The sequence below is a fragment of the Peromyscus leucopus genome, chromosome 15 (assembly GCF_004664715.2).
Source record: "Peromyscus leucopus breed LL Stock chromosome 15, UCI_PerLeu_2.1, whole genome shotgun sequence".
NCBI classification, from domain to species: Eukaryota; Metazoa; Chordata; class Mammalia; order Rodentia; family Cricetidae; genus Peromyscus; species Peromyscus leucopus.
Genome location: NC_051076.1, coordinates 49,797,857 through 49,817,772, shown reverse-complemented (window position 1 = coordinate 49,817,772; position 19,916 = coordinate 49,797,857). Strand labels below are relative to the sequence as shown.

The 19,916-nt window shown below is 38.8% G+C and overlaps 1 protein-coding gene across 2 annotated transcripts in view; it reads left to right on the top strand.

Annotated features, from left to right (window-relative positions):
* Dennd1b (DENN domain containing 1B) overlaps nt 1-19,916 on the top strand; it is a 219,589-nt gene that overhangs the window by 51,360 nt on the left and 148,313 nt on the right. The window lies entirely within an intron of this gene.

Genomic DNA, 19,916 nt, shown 5'->3' with positions numbered 1-19,916 from the left:
TATGGGAAAATCATTTTGGGGTTGAATTGTAATTTACACTAATTTGTTTTGATGAAATTCCCTGGATACCTAATAAATAAGTTCTATCTTTTGCCTAAGAAGAAGTGAGATAATATTAGTCTTCTCACTGTTAAAATGATAACTTTGCCAGCTCATATTTTTGGTTTCAGGTGTGATTCCTACAATCTGCAAAAAGTAAATCTCATAAAAGTATATCTTTACAAGTATTCATTCAGAAATAAATAAGATTCCTATAATCTGCAAAAAGTAAATCTCATAAAAGTATATCTTTACAAGTATTCATTCAAGAAATAGTATGCATGAATTTGAGTATTGTGAAAGGATAATTTATTTTTATTTTTTATGGTTTTTCGAGGCAGGGTTTCTCTGTGTAGTTTTGGTGCTTGTCCTGGATCTCGCTCTGTAGACCAGGCTGGCCTCGAACTCACAGAGATGCGCCTGCCTCTGCCTCCCGAGTGCTGGGATTAAAGGTGTGTGCCACCACGCCCGGCCTGAAAGGATAATTTTCTAGACGAGAATGTCACATTGAAAGCTGGAAAATTAGAAGGTAGCTTGAATGAGCCAACTAGATGGGCGTGTTAGGTACTGACTATGTCTATTGCCCTTGACCATGACTTCAAAGAAAAAGAGGCTATGCATTCTTAGGTTGCTGTTAGCCTTTAGTGAACGATGGATTTATACATACTGTAAATATCCTTAAGTAAGTCCCTCCAGTAAAGGGGTGACTTTGATGTACGAAGCTAAGCTGAGTGTGTTCCTAGTCCTGTAATGATTTTGGACTCATTTTACCAGTCTGAAATGCTTGTTTCTTTATCTTCTCAGTTGTCTTTTGTCCACTGATCTATAAGCAACCCCTTGTCCCCTTTCAATGTTACTACATTATTTTTATTTCTCCCTTTAAAACTGTTCCTTAGAATTTTTGGGGCCCTAGAGAGGCCTAACTATGGGCCTCCATATGAAGATATGTACTTGTCAGTTCCACCTGAATAGACTTTAGTGTGATCACCTGTTGCTGGTCTTCTTGGCTAATACCATGCTGTTTGTGAGTTGCGCCAGTCAGCGTTCCTGCATTTAGTCTAAACCAGAAGCAATTCACTGTGTAAGTGACAGTGAACTCCCATAAATCCCAGGAATCCAGTGCACTTCAGTCTTCACAGTCTTCCTTGGTTTTGTTTTTCTGAGTACAGGGTCTCACTGTGTGGCCCTGACTGGCTTGGAACTTGCTTTGTAGACCAGGCTGGCCTTGAACTCACACAGATCACTCTTCCTCTGCCTCCAGAGTGCTGAGACTAAAGGCGTGTGCCACCCACAGAGCATCCTCACAATCTTTTAAAATTTTTATTAGCATTTATTAATTGTACAACATGCTGTTTCTTTATGACATTTCATAATATGTATAGTATACCTGGATCATCTTCAAGAGTCCCCTGCTATCTTGCTCCCTCTCCCACTTTCCCTGGCTCTACCTTCAAGCCATGCCCTCCTACTTTCATATATTATTTCTGTTTTCTTTAACTACGATTGCTAATATATACATGCATATAAATATGAAAATATGAACCTGCCAAGTCACTTTAGTGTTGCTCATATCTGTGCTTTTACCGCTGACCACTTGGGAATGGGTAACATATGAGGGGCTCACCCCCGGGGAGATTGATTTTCTCTCTTAGCAGTCATTAACTGCCTGTAGCTCTTAATCTAGTCGTGAGACTTTATGAGACTTCTCTCATCCACATGGGCATGTTGACTTTATTGTCATGGACCAGGTCTTATTTAGGCTGCTACATTGCTGAGATTGCACTTTAATCTTAAATGCCAGCTTGAAAATTATTTCTTGTACTTTCTTGAACTTCTACAGCAACCTGCCTATAATTTCATAGTTTCTTTTATATATCTGAAGGATCACCCTCTATTCCTCTTTCCCTTCCTCTCATTTTTTTTCTAGTTTCCATAGACCACTGTGGCTGTCATATAATAAAGTGTGAATAAATGTTTGTTTAGTTGAGTGAGTGACATGTTAAATAAAGAAAGTTGAATAAACTCATGATATGTTATAATGACCACAGTGGGAAAAACAGGGAACTAATGTTCTAGGAAGTACAGTCTGAGAGCTCTATGGAAGCTTCACTTTAGAAAGAGTTCAAGGGCCGTGCCAAATGTAACGGAGTTTCATTAAAGCATGAATGAAAGATGTGGCCTGGTGAGAAGTTGGCGGCTCGAAATTTAGAGCGCTTGCTCATCACTGACTCGTGATGATTTCCTGACCATGGTTCCTCCTCCTCCCTTTCATTTCCCTAGATAAAAGTGCGCTTAGAAGCCTGTTAGAAAAGGCCACGTGCCACAGTTACAGTCATCACGTTAGTGACGTGCCGTTCATTAGCCAATCATGTAGGAAGTGGAAAGTTTAAATTATGATTTTCAGTGTGTCATAGTAAAGGACATATTTTCACGTGTGCGTTTCAGCTGTGTCCTTTTGGGTCTTTCTTATGTGGGGGCTGCCAGCTAGCTGCCTGACAGTCAGACCCGGCACTTCACACAGCCTTTTATGTTCAACCAAGTGTAGCTGTCATCCTGGGCGGTTTAGAAGGAATGCTTCTTACACACATGACCACTTATAGTTTTATACATTCATTCATTTTTCTCTCCCTGTTTGACTTAAAAGGGATTTGGATAATGCAAAGATTTTCACGATTTAAAACTGAGCAGTATTGATATCTGGGTATTTTGTAATTTTGTTTAGTATGTTACTTGTGAAGTCCTAAATTATTTAGCAATAACTTATTGATTCTAGTATTAACAAAAGAATTATAAGCAGTTATAGACTATTAAGAAATTAATTTTTAAAACTTTTTTTGGCTTAGTACAGTCACAAACTGATTTTTGATACGAAAGGAAATTTTTGTCATTACTCTTATGAGGATGTATGTGCATACATGTGCATATGTTTGTACAAACCCATTTCTGTAACAAATTGATTAATTTTTAAGAATATTAGGTTTTTTAAAGAGAAGAGGTTAATATGAAAATTATATTTAGATGCTTACTCTGTTTCATATCCCAAACATTTTGTAACTATCTTAGTGACCTTGAAATGAGTTCTCTCTTGTCAGTATGCGTTTGGTAGGAACATACAGGGTTATGTTCCTCCTGTGTTGCTGTGTATCCAGAAGAGAATCAGATTGTCAACTACTGTTATAAAGATGGGATTTATTTCCTTTGCAGGTACAATGTTGGAAAATTTAATATGAAACATGACCACACTCTTAATTTACTGTAAGCCTGTTTTGTATTTTGAATTGTTGAAATTAAAATTTTTGTTGCCAACAGTAGGAAACTAATTAGGTAAAATAGTGATATTTTCTAAACTTTGTTTAATGGATTAGTTATTTGTTGGCAGTGGAACTAATGGGCTTTCACAAATTTGCAGTGAAAAACTAAGAAACATTTGACATTGTATTTGAATATTACAGCGTATATAACATTAATGTTGTATTTGAAGCCCTGTAAAAATGACATAACTACTCAGCCAAAGGATGGAAAGTTTTACTGTAGTGAGCTTCTAGAATTAGGATATTTGTATGTACTCTTACATCAGTGAACTTATTCTATTGCAACTCTCCAAATGACGTAGTCCGGCTAGGAGAGCCTGATCCTGCTCTGCGGCCTCCAGCAGTAAAGTCGTCTGTGACTGTGTGTGTGCTGCTGAAATAAATACAGGTTTTTACAGAAACTTCTTTATAGGGAAAATTAAAGTTGGGCTTTAGTTTTACAGAGTGTTTGAGAGGAGCAGAGTGGACAAAGGACTTTTCCACAGTGACATAATCTAGTCTGATGCTTCAGAAGCAGCTCTCCTGAACAGACTGAGCAGTGGAGTCTTGGGTGGAGGGTTTGTTGCTCTGGCAGGTCAGAGCTCCACATGTAAGTTTATTTTCACTTTAAAAAAAGAAGTTGAAGTTGGTTGACTATAAAGCAAAAGATGGGAATTTATCTAGCTGTTACTTGATGGAAAGAATGCCTCCTAAAATTGCCATAAAGCTGTTGGTTCACACGGACTATGCGATGTTGAATCAGGCTTGCTCACATCTGCATGCTGCTTTAAAAGTGAGTCTTAAAAAATTCTTTAGGTTTAAGTTGAAGGGGGCCTGTGCTGAGCAGAATGAGAACTCACTAACTGATTTTCCCCTTCTGTATTTGGTGAGTGTTCCCTCCTTTCTCAACACATCCCTAGTAGATAACTTTTAAAAGAAGTATTGTTGGTTGCTCCTCAGTATTTAAAGTTTTTGTTCTGAAATACAGTTCTGGATAACAAGTGGTATGAAGACACTTCACTATTAAAAAATTTAATTTAAAAAATAAATTATTTTTATAGCAGCTAAAAATCCTGAACTTGGTCACCATATGGTACCGGCTAGCCTCTGCCTACCCGCTCTTTTGTTATCGTGTTATTGTTGTCCGGCTTAAAGACAGTTGTAAGCCATAGTTGGGGTGTGGGGGTTAGTCTACCCTGGGGAGAGGAGGAGGAAACTGCAGTGTGGATTATGGAAATATGGATTGATCTAAAAAGAAACCTCTTTTTAAAGAAAGGGGCTCACTCAAAGAAAAGCTCAGAGAAACCAATGAAAAGATGATGGAATATGATGTAAAAATGATCACTTGAAATCTTTCTTTCATTCCCAGCTGCTGTATTTTGGAGAAAAGAAATTCATTTGTATATTAAGGGAGAACTAAAAGAGCCAGATGAATAGCAATATTTATTATGTATATTTTCATGTTGATTCAGATTAGTTATGTGCATTTTAATAGATTTTACATATGCTAGACATTTTAAATCTTGAAAAATATTAATGTTAGGACGTTCAGTATAAATACTTTAAGGAGAACACTAATTTTGGTCCTTTTTATATATTTGCAAAAATCAGCTTCCTGGTTTTTATATATTTTCTTTAATGGATTGTACTAGGGAATATTTTATTTAAAGTATAAATTATTTTCTGTTTCCTTTAAGCAGTTATCCAAATATTATACAATCTGGTGTTTCTTCCATTGTATTTTAGCCATAATGATTATAGCTTATTTTGATTTGTACTGATTGATACATACCTTTTTGCCTAGTATAAAACAATAATGAAGTATAGCAGTCATTTTTGCAAAACATAGACATAGGGATTCATGCAGCTTTAGTTAGTTTTTCATACACTTCTGCACAAAGAAAATCAAGCTTGTGAAGTCTGAAACTCAGTACTAGTGGAGAGTTAGCATTCAGTGTAGAGAGGAGGCATCTGGGAAGAAGACCACAGCTCCAAGGCCAGAGTTTCTAGTTTGGCTATGCTAAGTATTCTAGTGTGGGTATCTTCCAAGTAGTTAGGAGGTCTAACTGTGTGCTTCAGGCAAGGTGGTGTTACAGAATTCACTAGTGCAAGTGAATCTGGGAGGTAAGGTTTAAGGACAAGGGTATCTGCTTAGAGATGTCTGCTTCTACAGACCCCCTGCTATTTCTGTGACTCCATAATGAGAAAGTTAGTTTGATAACCTTATGTGCTATGGCTCTTTCTAGCTGTTTTGTTCTGTAAGAGATGGGTTTTATATATATATATCTTCCTCTTTTACATGTTTATAGACTCCTGCTGGCCATTTAGGACCATTTAATGGTTTATGTTATAAATTGCAAGAATTCAAAAAGCTCCTTTTTTTTTTTTTTAAATTCATGGAGTTAACTCAAGGGAATAAAAAACTTTGACTAGATTATTGATCAGCTAGGAAATAAGGGAGAAAAATCATGTCATCCAGCCCCGAGTTTTAAGATTTAGGGCATGGAAGAAGTAACAAGAACCTAAAGCACAGGGCTGGTTTAAAGAACTGTCAGAAAGTTGGTGTTTAATGTGTAAACCTGGTGTTGAGGATGCACAGGTAATTAAGCCAGACGATGAAAACTTTGTGCCCATGCTTCCTGCTCTTGGTATATAAGAAAGAAGTAAATAATGAGAAAGGGCATTTAAGTAAGGTATTTCCACATGCTCATCTATGTGCTAGGAAGGTACCTTAAGGCGAGGACTTGAGACATGGTGATTTCCTTGAAGGCCACTGTACTTGTTCGAGCTGCACTAAGGACCATCGAATAGATAAGGTAAAGGGTGTATCTGCAGTTTTCTCTAGCATCTTTGTTGTATAGAAATAAGTACTTGAGATCTACCCACTGTATGGCAATTCCACATATTGTGAGCCATGAGCAAAATGCATAGTAGGTCTCTGGAACTTACTCAGCTCATAACCTGAACATCATACTATCTCTGGTGAGCACCATTCTACTTTCTGTTTTGGTGAATTTTGCTATTTCAGATACTTCATTTATTTTTCTGAAAGATGTTTATTTCACTTAGCATGATTGTCCTCAAAGTTAATCTATGATCTTACATATGGCAGGAAAAACTTAGAATAAGAATCATAATATTGAGTGAGGTGAAGTCTCCAGTACTGACCAGGTCTAGGAACAACATAGATAGATACTGGGAAGGACCACAGTGGGCTGGAGCCAACATTCACAATCTGACCCATGAAGATGGGACCAGCCTATGTGTGTCAACTCATAGCATTCACTAACATACTCCTGAAGAATCACCAAAGAATCCTGAAGGATTCCCAGTGTCTGTGACACAATCTCACAAGGGAATGTCCAGCTATGTGACAGATATCTGTAAGCCCCAGAAAGGAATCCCTGAAGATTAGAGTCAGGAATTGGCATGCAAGCTGGACCGTGTTAGTACTCTATGCCCTTATCCAGCCCTCTCTTCACTTTTGACTTTTATTTACTACCCAATTAGAGAGAGTCTCATATATGTATACAGTGACAATGAAGTACAAACAATATGTAATTCCTCTCTCCAACCTCTCTCATCCTCTGTAGCATGCCCCACTCTAACTCCATGTTTTTTTTTTTTTTTTTTTTTTTTTTTTTTTTTTGGCTAGCTCACTAAGTTGTGTTGAGCTGCCATTTGTGCATGTGCGTGAGGCCATCCACTGGAGCGTGGGAAACCTACTGGTCAGTGATCACATCCTCCTTCCTCCAGCAACTGTCTATTGCCAGTAGCTTCTCAGTAAGGTATGGGGCCTGGGGTAGTCACAGCTGCTGTGAATTCATGAGATGATGGCGTGTATGTCCAGAAGATAGCATTTCATAGCATTTCTTCCCATCCTCTGGCTCTTACATTCTTTCTGCCTCCTTTTCCACAATGTTCGCTGAGCTTTGGGGTGTGTGTGTGTGTGTGTGTGTGTGTGTGTGTGTGTGTGTGTTTTTTTTTTTTTTTTTTTTTTTTTTTTTTTTTTTTTTTTTTTTTTTTTTTTTTTTTTTTTTTTTTTTGTTTTGTGTGTGTGTGTGTGTGTGTGTGTGTGTGTGTGTGTGTACAGCTGTCCCATTTAGGCCTGAGCACTCAGTCTCATGCTCAGAACTCTGATCATTAACTTCTGTCTACTACAAAAAGAAGCTCTTTAGAAAAGGTTGAGAACAACCCTACTCTGTGAATATAAATATTTAGAAGGCAATTGCAATAGCAGCTTCTACTCTTGGGCCTCTGACCTTTCCAGCCATAAGCTGTTTTTGATGAGGATTATAGTACCAGCCATGAAATTCCCTCCTGTGGAACAAGCCTCATATCTAGTCAGAAAGCAGTTGGTTACCCTATAACACTAGTAGTTTTGTATCAGTGAGTGCATCTTACCAGGCAGGTGAGTATTCCACCATGCAGGTCCAGTCCTTGCTAAGACCTTGGATGTGTTTTCTCTTCCAGCAGGGTGCATAGCACTTTCTGGCATTCTGAAAGCAGGAAACAGACAGGTTCCTGGTCTGCTTAAGCTTGATTTCTGTATGTCGTGCAGCTGAAGTGTGTGGTGTCTTTAACAGCAGGACCTTTCCATGTAGTTATGGTGGGTAGCCAAAGGCAATGGCCAAAAACAGTGGTGTTCTGGAGGCTTTTGGGGACTCCCTGACCAAAAACTAGTAGGAAAGTATCCCATGCCTGGCCCTGTGACTTTTGTTTAATAGCCCATGTCTCAGTGTTTTATTTGTACAGAGCGATATCCACAGCGACTATTGTTCACTCATGCAAGGTAATTAACTTTGAACCCCCTTTGTTAAAAGTTGTATTTTGCAGCAGCTAACTTATTTTCATAGGTTTTTGTTTTATGTCCTTAGTTTTGGTTGACACACCCACTGTCTCTTCCTCTTGCCCATTCCCATGTAATCCTTTAGCTCACCTCTTTTATTTCATACACTTTACCACCTCTCCAGTTAATTTTTAACTAGTCCTTTCATTCTACTTTTAGCCTAAACTGCCACATGTCCAAGACCTCTCCCCTTCACGTTCCTCCTGTATTTTCTCTCCTCCAAGGACTCTTGAGGCCCGACCGTATGTAATTTCTGAGATCAGAAGAGCGAGGTCAGGGTAGTTTGGCCATAGACTGTACCTTTCTCTGTCAACACAATCCTAATGGCTAATCTAACTCTGATTTTTTTCCTTTTGCTTCCTACTCATCCAGAGTAACTAATATATTTTTGCATGTTGCATTATTATCAGTGTTCCTTTATTTCATAAATGATTAGCATTAAGTGTGATTAATTTGTGGTTATGACTGTGTTTCCATTGATAGTGATTGTTTTTGAAGGCAGTATTCTCTCATGATAGTGCTCACATCCCAACTAGTGTAGCAGAACCAAATGACACCTCAGTCTTACTACAACCTAGACTCCCTTGAACATTGCCAACATTTCCATTAAATAAGGGTGATTAAAAGCAATTTATCCAGTGGCATAACTACAAGAGCAAGTCTCAGTGCAAATAACAGAAGAAATGTGAAAACTCTAGGCAATACAGCCCTCTTAAAAATTGCCAATCCCACAGTAATGGCCTCTAATGAGAATGTCAGATGAAGTCTCAGGCAAATAATTCAGAAGAAATCAAAGAGAGTGCATGAATCTTGGACCATAACACACACACACACACACACACACACACACACACACACACACACACACACACCCCTCACAGAAATCAGAGAAGATACAAAAAAATGAATTTTATTCAGTAACGAAGAGGTGAATGAAACACGGAAGTCAGTACAGGATATGAAAATAGAAATGTGGAAGAAAAACCAAATGGAAAAACTAGAAATAGATCAGCAAGTGAGCACAGAACATTAAAATGTGAAGTCGAAGTGGAGGAATTGTAGCATTCAGATAACAACAAAACATAAATTAAGTATGAACTGACTACATTTGATATGTGTCACTATGGAAAGAACAAGTCTAGGAGTTAGGAGCGTAGAAAAAAATAATTAATGCTAAATAGAGAGAAAGCATTTGAGTAAAATCATAGCAGAATGTTTCCCAAATATAGGTACAAGGGGCATTTAAAAACAACAAATACACAAAACTGGTAAACAACCGCCCACATTTTATTGTAGTTAAAACACTAAGTACACAGAACAAAGAGAGTATATTGAGAGCTTCAAGGACAACTCAGTCATGTGCCAGCAGAAAATCTGAAACCCAAGAAATCTTGGAATGATGGATTCCAAATTCTAAAAGAAGCTGCTAACCAAGACTACCCCATCCCCAAAACCCTGTCTGTTACACTCGAAGAATTAATTTTCCATGATAATAACAAACTGAATTCATGAGTACTAAGGTCAATCTTAAGAAAATACTCGAAGCACTCCTTCAGACTGAAGAGATAAGTACACTCTGAGGGTAGAGGAAGACTGAAGCATGCTGGAACAGCAGTTAAGCTAACGAGGAAGAGAAAAGCACAGAACACTATAAAGTCAATAGTTTGTCAGACAGTGATATATACCTTTTAATAACCGAGCATTAACAGTCTCTACTCCACATTGAAAGGCACAAACTAACAGATTGGTTGAGAAGACAGGATCTCTCTTTCTGTTGTCTCCAAGAAATGTGTGTCGTTATCAAAGACAGAGGCTGCCTTGGCATGAAAAGGTGGCAAAGCTTATTCCCAGACTCTCAGTGGAAGCAGCATGCAAGTAGGTAGAAATGATTGTTTGCTGACAAAACACTTCTAGCCTAAACAGTCAGATGGCATTATTATGGGAGCACTTCATCAAGAGGACATCAGATATTTCTTTTTATTTTAAAAAAATCTTATTTATATTTTGTGAACTTCATATTTGAGTCACTGTCTTTATTTTTTTATTTTATTTTATTATTTTATTTTACAATACAGTTCAGTTCTACATATCAGCCATGGATTCCCTTGTTCTCCCCCTCCCGCCCCTCTCCCCTTCCCCCCAGCCAACCCCCCATTCTCACCTCCTCCAGGGCAAAGCCTCCCCCGAGGACTGAGATCAACCTGGTAGATTCAGTCCAGGCAGGTTCAGTCCCCTCCTCCCAGGCCGAGCCAAGCGACCCTGCATAAGCCCCAGGTTCCAAACAGCCAACTCATGCAATGAGCACAGGACCTGGTCTCACTGCCTGGATGCCTCCCAAACAGATCAAGCCAATCAACTGTCTCACACCTGATCCAGTTGGGGGCCCCTCAGCCTTTGGTTCATAGTTCATGTGTTTCCATTCGTTTGGCTATTTGTCCCTGTGCTTTATCCAACCTTGGTTTCAACAATTCTCACTCATATAAACACCCCTCTTTCTCACCAATTAGACTCCCGGAGCTCCACCCGAGGCCTAGCCATGGATCTCTGCATCCAGATCCCTCAGTCGTTGGATGGGGTTTCTAGCATGACAGTTAGGGTGTTTGGCCATCCCATCACCAGAGTAGGTCAGTTTGGGCTGTCTCTCAACCATTGCCAGTAGTCTATTGTGGGGGTATCTTTGTGGATTTCTGTGGGCCTCTCTAGCACTTTGCTTCTTCCTATTCTCATGTGGTCTTCATTGACCATGGTCTCCTATTCCTTGTTATCCCTCTCTGTTCTTGATCCAGCTGGGATCTCCTGTTCCCCCAAGCTCTCTTTCCCTCGACCCTCGCCCTTCATTACCCCCACTCATGTCCAGGCTGTTCATGTAGATCTCATCCATTTCTCCGTCATTGGGCGATCCCCGTGTCTTTCTTGGGGTCCTGTTTTCCAGGTAGCCTCCCTGGTGAAACAAACAAACAAACAAACAAACAAACAAACAAACACTCTTGGGCATATACCCAAGGAATGCTCAATCATACCACAAGAGCACTTGCTCAGCTATGTTCATATCAGCATTGTTTGTAATAGCCAAAACCTGGAAACAACCTAGATGCCCTTCAACTGAAGAATGGATAAATAAAATGTGGTACATGTATACAATGGAATACTACTCAGCAGAGAAAAACAATGACATCATGAGGTTTGCAGGCAAATGGATGGATCTAGAAAAAATCATCCTGAGTGAGGTAACCCAGACTCAGAAAGACAAACATGGTATGTACTCACTCATAGGTGGATACTGGATGTGGAACAAGGATGACTGGACTGCTACTCACATCACCAGAGTCACTGTCTTTAAATCATTCTCCACCTTCTTCTTTCTCCACCCCTTCCTCCAACTACCTCACAAAGTCATGGCTTCTTTTTCTCTAATATTGTTACAGATATTAATATAAATTTGTAAATACAGTCTGCTGAGTCCATTTAGTATGGATCATATGTTAGATTTTTAGGGCTGATCACTTGATATTGGACAAATTTGAGGGCTTATCTGTGGGGAAGAGTGATTCTTCCCCTCTCAGAAGTTATGCCTTGCCTATTGCTCTTCATCCAGGGGCAGGGCCTTGTGGGGTTCCCTCATCCGTGCTGGCATGTCCCCTGGTGTTACCATTTTCAGGGCTAGTTTAGGCAACCATTTTGTTGGGATTTTATGGGTTCAGCTTTCCTGTGGTATATAGGAAACAGGTCCTCTGGCTCTTAGAATTGTTTTATCCTCTCTTCTGTGCTGTTCCCTGAGCCTTACGTGTAGAGAATGTGTTGTAGATGTATCATTTAGAGCTGGGCCCCCATAGTTAGTTGTTCCTGCATTTTGGCCAGTTGTGGCTTTCTATAATAACTTGAGATTCTTCTCCCCCATTTTGCCTGTAATTTGAAGTTTAGACATTTTATGATGTCTCTCAGTTTCTGCATGTTCCTTTCCTGTTCTTAAAATTTTTCATATTCTTTGCTTATGTGGTCAAATTCCTCTACTTTATTTCCAAGTCTTGATACTATTTCTTCTACTTGATCCATTCTACTTGCAGGGTTTTCCCCGAGTTTCCAATTGGGGTATTGATATTTTTTTCAATTCTATCTTTATTTCTGGTTGAGTTCTCTTCAATACTTCTATCTCTACTGAACTCAGTTTTCAAGTCCTGGATTGTCCTTATCTTATTTAGCCACATGCCTGTGTTTTCTTGCTCAATCGTTCACATGCTCAGTGTTGACTTTGGACTAGAGAAATGGGAGTGTGCATCCACGCCGTCCTCACACTCTCTGGCATAGCTCAGATAGCACAGCTTTCACAGCAGCCTGAGCAGATCCAGCTGTTTGCACCAGCATCATGCGTTCTCTCTTCACACTGAATTGGAATCACTCCTTTCCTCCACTCCGGAGTCAGCACTTCTGTGTGAGGATTTACCTACCACTTCTCCATACCTGGTCTGAAATCAATGGAAAACTGAACAAGACAAGGGTGCAGTTAGTTCTCCTTCTTTATGCACTACAGTGCTTGAAGTCTTAGCAAGAGTAAGAAGACAGAGAAGGAAATAAAAGGGATAAAAGTATGAAAGGAAGAAGGCAAAGTGTCCTTATATGCAAGTGATTAGCTTCTGCATCAGACACCAAAGAGACTACACCAGGAAATACTGATAAACACTTTCAGCAAAGTAGCAGGACAGAAATAAAGAAAAATCAATTGCCTCCTGCATACCAATAACAAACATGCTAAGGAAGAGCCCAGGGGCATGTTCCTTTCACAGTGGTTATGCCAGAGAGATAAAATACCTCGTGATATACCTACCCATGAAGTGAAAGGCATATAATTAAAACTTTAAAAATACTAGCTGTACTTGACACATGCCTTTAATCCCAGAACTCTGGAGACAGTTGCAGATGGAGTTCAATGCCAGCCTGATCAATGTAGTGAGACCTTGTCTTAAAACAAAAACAACACCACACCACCCCAGCAGCAGCAGCAACAACAAAAACGTTTAAAACATCTAAGAAAAAAAATTGAAGAAGATACTAGAAGATGGAAAGACCTTTCGCGCTCTTGGCTTGGAAAAGAGCAATATGGTGAAAATAGATATCTCAACAGAAGTAATCTACAGATTCAATGCAAACCCCATTTTTCACAGAAATAAAACAAATCTTAAATTTATGTGGAAGCACAGAAGTAGCCAAAACAACCTTAGGAGAACTGTAGTGCTGGACAGGCCTCAGTCACACCACAGAGCCGTGCCACACAGCAGTAGCACGGTCACAAAACACACAGACCCTTGGGACTTAGTAGAGGGCTCCAGTGTCGATGCTCACATCTGCAGCTGCCTCATTTTACAGTGATGCCAGAAACACGCAATGGTTGAAAGGCAGCCTCTTCAGTGAGTGGCACTGGGAACCTTGATATTCACACAAGAGTGAAACTCAAGTTCCCTCCTTGAGTCTGTCCAAAACGAAATCCACATGGATCAAAGATATTTAGTATAGGGCCTAAAACTCTGAAATGATTGGGGAAAAGGAAAACTGTTTTAAGTTGTAGGTATAAGCCAGGACGTTCTGAAAAGAACTACAGTTGATCTGGAGTCAGGGCAGCTGTCTACAATTGGGACCTCATAAAATTAGCATCAGAATATATAGAAAACAACTAAACAGTAAGAGGACAACTCAGTCTGTAACTTGGCTAATGAACTAAGCAGAGTTCACAAGAGACACAAATGGCTAGTAAATACACGAGAATGTTCAACTTTACTGGAATCAGTACAAATCAGAACTCCACTGTAATTCCATCTCATCCAAGTCAGAACGGTACTCAATAAGGAAACAAATGACAACATGTTTTGGTGAGGGTGTGGGGCTGTGGACAGAAGGGAAGTGTTTACACTCTGTTCCTGGGAATGTAATGTCCATGGCCACTAAGGAAGTCAGCATGGAGACTTTTCAAAAACATTAAAAATAAATCCATTGTATAAAGGCTGGGTATTTACCCAGAGGACTCCAAGGTCACATATCACAGAAACAGTGTGCATGAAATATTACTGCAGCAATATGCATAGTAGCTAAGTTATGGAACTAGCCTAGGTGTGCATCAACAGAGCGCTGGATAAAGTAAACATGGTATAGATACACAATGGACTTTTTGTCAGCCATTCGGAAGAAAAAGAATGTCCAATTCAGGCTAATAGATTAGACTGGAGCTAAGTGAATATATTAAATGAATAAAGCCAATCTCAGAAAGATAGTTGCATTTTTTTTTTCAATTATGGTTCCCAGGTTTTCTATAGACTTATGTAATATGTGTACCTATGTTATCACAAAATGAAACTGTAGGAGAACGAAGCGGACTGATGGGAGGGGGAGGGGGAGAATGAGATCTGGCAATGGGGTGGCCAAGTTCAAGATACACAATATCTACTTGTATGAGAAGTTTAAAGATAACCCCAAACATTACAGGTATTTTATAATAGAACCTTTGACAAAAATCTCCAGATCCTCATTTGTTTTACATATACTTTCACACTTTTTTTTTTTTTTTTTTTTTTTTTTTTTTTTTTTTTTTTGGTTTTTCGAGACAGGGTTTCTCTGTGTAGCTTTGCGCCTTTCCTGGGACTCACTTGGTAGCCCAGGCTGGCCTCGAACTCACAGAGATCCGCCTGGCTCTGCCTCCCGAGTGCTGGGATTAAAGGCGTGCGCCACCACCGCCCAGCTTACTTTCACACTTTTAAAAAGCTTCTCTTTTAAATGCATGGGAGGTAATGAATTATACCTTTTATTGCTAGGTACAGACAGCACCCATCTCCTTTTGTGAGTAAGCGTATTTTGGGTTGTGTATTAGATCAATGTGAAGTGACAGGAGGCAGAGGTGTCACTGTGTATGAGTGACAGGCACACAGAATCTCTTCTCATTTGCTTTCTGTTGCTGTGATAAACACCATGAGTGAAAGCAACTTGTGGAGGAAAGGCTTGATTTTATCTTAATCTTATAGTCCATCATGACGGGAAGTCAGGACTGAAACTCAAGCAGCAGCCTGGAGGCAGACACTGAAGCAGAAACCATTCGGGAGTGCTGTTCACTGTGCTTTGCTTGGCTTAGGCTCGCTCTTTTATATAGCATAGCCCAGGCCCACCTATGGGCCGGCGGGCGGGGCAGGGGTGGCACTACCTACAGTAGACTCATTTTTCCCATGTCAATCACTAATGGAGAAAACACCCTACGGACTTGCCTACAAGCCAGGCTTATTCAGGCATTTTCTCACTTCCTTTTCCCTTTTCCAGATGGCCCCAGCTTTGTCAAGTTGACAGAATCTTACCAGCACATCTTTCTAAAATCATTCTGCACAGCGCTCCTCACTGGCTGCATCTGCTTCATGGACGATCTGAAATCTTCTAATGATAAAAATTTATTTTGAATTTTTGATAGTGAAGTTAATTAGCTTAACTGTCTAAACAATATTAATATGAAAACACACAGATTTAGTGTGTCTTCTCTGACTCGAGGAGGGGTAAAAATGAGTTTAATTTCTAATTAAAAAAAAACCAGAAAAATGTGAAAACCAAGAGAAAAAATATCATATGGGCTCAGTTATCCTACTTATTTTATTTTTCTCTCTTAAGTTTTCAATAGACTCCGTAAGTTTAAAGCACTTTCTACAAGAGATGATGTTTAGACATGCTCTCAGGCTCTCTGTCATTTTCTATAGCCTCTCTGGTAGTAAGGTGTGTCCTGATTGCACTGGATACTGCCTGCCTGTCTTCCCTTTGAAGACGGAATGTGGAATGTGGCTGTCAGTTTTTCTGGCAGTTATCTGAGATGCACTGCTACATCTTAGGATACATCGTGGGGCTCGAGCTCAGTTCTGTTACCCAAACTGCTGTGGCTGAGTTGTGCATTTTTTTGGTAGAGTTTATTGCTCCCTTATATAAAGCACAGATAGATGGAATGGTTGCATGTAATTATTTCATATTTACTTAATATATTCAAATATTGTCTTTAGAAAACTATGTCCTTTTTGAAAAAATTGAATTAAAATTGCTAAGTAGAACTTTTGTTGTTGTAAAAATGATTCTGGAAGTGTTTTTTCCCCATAAAATACAATTATGAGTGTTTGAGAATGACCCTCATATAATACTATGCTTATATGTACATTAAAACTTTAGTGTAAATTTATTATTTCTATACTATTATTGTGAAGAGCCTTATGAACATTAGTTTGCTAAAATATCTTTATAATTATTTGTGTCAAGATCTTATTTGAAAGCAAATGAATCTGGATTCTGGTTGTTCTGAGCATGTCTGTGGCAAGGCTCATAGAACTGTCTCCCTTCCATGATTAGTTCGGGACAGGGTTGCGGCTCTGGGCCTAGTTAGATGCCACATGGTAGGCTTCTGGAGCGTAGAGATGCTTTCTTCACTGGATACAGGTTATTGCTGCTGTGTCCTTGTGTAAGTGCTGAATGCTTATGACTCATTCTATAATCGCATGGAAAGGACAAAAGCCAACATGCTTAGTAGAGTAGACTAGGAGAGACAATCCCTAATTCCTGGAGGGAGATGTTGAGTTAAATAGTCCCTCACTGTATCTGCATCATCTCTTTGCTTAGGAGAGTTCAACTGGTCTTTATTATTACTCAGTCTGTTGTTGAACTCTGTTCTAGGATCACTTATTATAGTGTTAATTAGAGGAATAGTGATTACCCACTGGAAACTTTCAAATCGTGTCTTTTGACCCTCAGAGAAGGAGACCCAACCATTCCACTGCAACTCTCCCAGTTGTGGGTATTTCTGTCCAGATAGATAAAGTCTCAGGAATGGAGGTTTAGAGGTTAACTGAAAGAGGGTCTTTTCAATGCAGCTATGGAAAGCAAGATAATGATGAAATTTAATTAATGGTCTTGGTGAATGATTGGTTATATATGAGAGTCAGGGGGAGAGGAAGGGTATAAATGATTGCCATATTTTTGGTTTGTGTGTCTTTGGAGAGGATCGTGTCACTGTAGATGTTAAGGGTTTTAACTCTGGCAACAACTTCAGTTGTAAACATCCTAGATGTGAGGTGTTGGGCTATTCAGAAAGTGATATAGGAAAGTAGGCAATAGATATAGACAATTGTGGACTTCATAAAACTGCCTAAGCTGTAAGAAGTTGGAATACATAAAGTTGAAGTCATTGGTGTAGATTAGATTTCCTATGCAGAACAAGAAAGAGGGAAGTACGGCGTTTCAGTAAGCACTTGCATTTGTTCAGGAGGAAGTGCTGGGCAAAGTGGAAGGGGAAGTAGGTTCCAGAAATGATGTGTTTCATCTTCCACTCTTCCCAAAGCAGTTCTGAGACCACTGTCACTGTGGATTTTAGAATGTTTAAAGCAGATTTTTTTCTTAAGTGTTTGTTTCTTCTTAGATGCTGCATGGCACTTTCTGGGTCGAGTGGACTCTCCATCTAATACTAACATTTACTCTTCTCTTTCACAAAGCTGTAGGTCAGTGATTCTCAAGCTGGAGGTCCCGACCCCTTTGGGTCGAATGACCCTTTCACAGGGTTTGCATATAAATTACAATTCATAACAGCAGCAAAATTACAGTTTGAAGTAGCAACGAAAATAATTTTATGGTTGGGGGTCACTACAACATAGGAACTGTATTAAATGGTCATAGCACTAGGAAGGTTGAGGATCACTACTATAGGTGAGCTACATTCTGTGGGATAAACACCCAGTAAAGAAGTTTCCATGAGTTATTTCCAGTCATTAATATGATAGTTAGATGTCCTATTTTGGAGTATGTATAAAATATCCATTATTGCCCATTGGTACTTGCTCTGGATAATTTCATATTCTAGTCCGTTCATTTTGTTATTTCTGTTTTTATCTTTGACATGTGTTAGCAATTATGATGTTTTTGTGTGAGAGTAACATTTTTATTAGGAATATTCTGAAACTCAAATTTTTCTTGGTTAAGGGAATTTCTGTAGAAACAAAATCCTTTAGTACCACAGGAAGCTTACCTTGTTTGTGGTCAGCAGTATGGCAAACCTAACTAACCTATGAATACATATGTAGAAGTAACTCTCTGTCGTGTGTGTGTGTGTGTGTGTGTGTGTGTGTGTGTGAGAGAGAGAGAGAGACAGACGGAAAGAGACAGAGGGAGAGAGACACAGAGGAAGACAGAGAATGAGAATATAAAACCTCACACTTATCGCTAATATATGTAGAAGTATAATTTTCATTTATCACTATTATTAAAATAACTCAAGGAACAAAAGCTGTCTGAATGCTTTTTCCCTCTTTTCAGCCCCACCCCTTTAAAATAACTCTAGTTTGCACCTGTAATTAAAGAAGAAAGGAAGTCCTAGGAGCTGGGAGGACTTCAGCTATTGATCTTTGTGCACCCTGCTTATCCTGTCAGGGAACAGTCAACAGCAGAGCTGCTCTGTCGCTGACAGAAGCTGAGAGGAGCCCCCCCCCCCCATACTGTTTATACACTTGTCTATAGACCTGCTGGCTGGTTGAATTTTAAAGAGTGAAGAGGTTTAAAGACTTGTCCCCTGAGGGATGCTGCTGCCAGTTGGGAAGCGAGCTGAGGCTGTTTTGCAGAAGTGTGTTGCATGCATGTTGCTTATGGAGAAGAGAGGGTGTTTGTGAAAGATTAAGCAACTAAGTAAGAGGCTTCCTCCTTAATTTGAGCATAAAAATTGATGTGAAATATACAGCTAATTTATATATATTCAGTGGTAGACATTGACTTTGGATGCTTTTTATTGTTTCTGAATTATGTGGAGAGTTTTGCAAGAGTTTATCTTACTACTCTTTATAGGTGTAGTAAATATGGCAAATGACTTCACGTTATATGACACAAGGTAACAATTAAGCAACAGTCAAATGAAAACAACTGCCCTCATTTGTGATAAGCTACATTTTTAGTCATTTATTTCATGTCTAGTGACTTCTTTAATTACTGTTAGCAAGGTATTATAAAGAGTAAGGTAACTTTCTCTAAGCATGGGTCTGTGCTCAAACTTTTAATGGTACACACTCATAAGCAGGCCTGCATACTTGCCCTAAGGCTAGCATGCTTTTTTTCCCTTAATATGATGCTTTTCTTTATGCTTCTGTGAATTTATTCTCTTGAAGCTTTCTTAGGTATTGCTATTGGATTTCTACAGTATTTATTTTAAACTAATAATTGCCAAATATTTTTTTTAATTAAGAAATTCTCTTAAAAATACTTAATAGTGTACTTCTATAGAAGCTTTATGCATTTGGATCAGTCTGATTTTACTGGTAAAAGGCATTTGTGGAAGTGACTGCTTCGTTAAGATATTTGCTTTGTCTTTAGTTTCTGCTCCTTTATGAGATCATCTCACTTTAATTTTTATGATATCTGTAATTATAGGTGGGACCTTAGATACAAAGTTAAATTTTGATGTATTGCTCAGATACATCAAAGTACATTTTTTCTTATTTTTCCAACTGTCTGACAGTTTGCATTTTTTGGATTTTAATAAATATAATTTCTAAATTTTTAATAAGATTATTGTCTGTTTTAGTAAAACATTGATTTTTCATATCTAATTACTTAATATTTTAATATTTAACTATATTATAATAGAGACTTATTTTAAAACATGCATTTAAGAGGGCTATTTGAAATAAATTTAATACCATGTGTTTAAACATGTAAAAGTATATTTTAGAATCTGTACAAAGTCTTTTAACTTAAAAAAA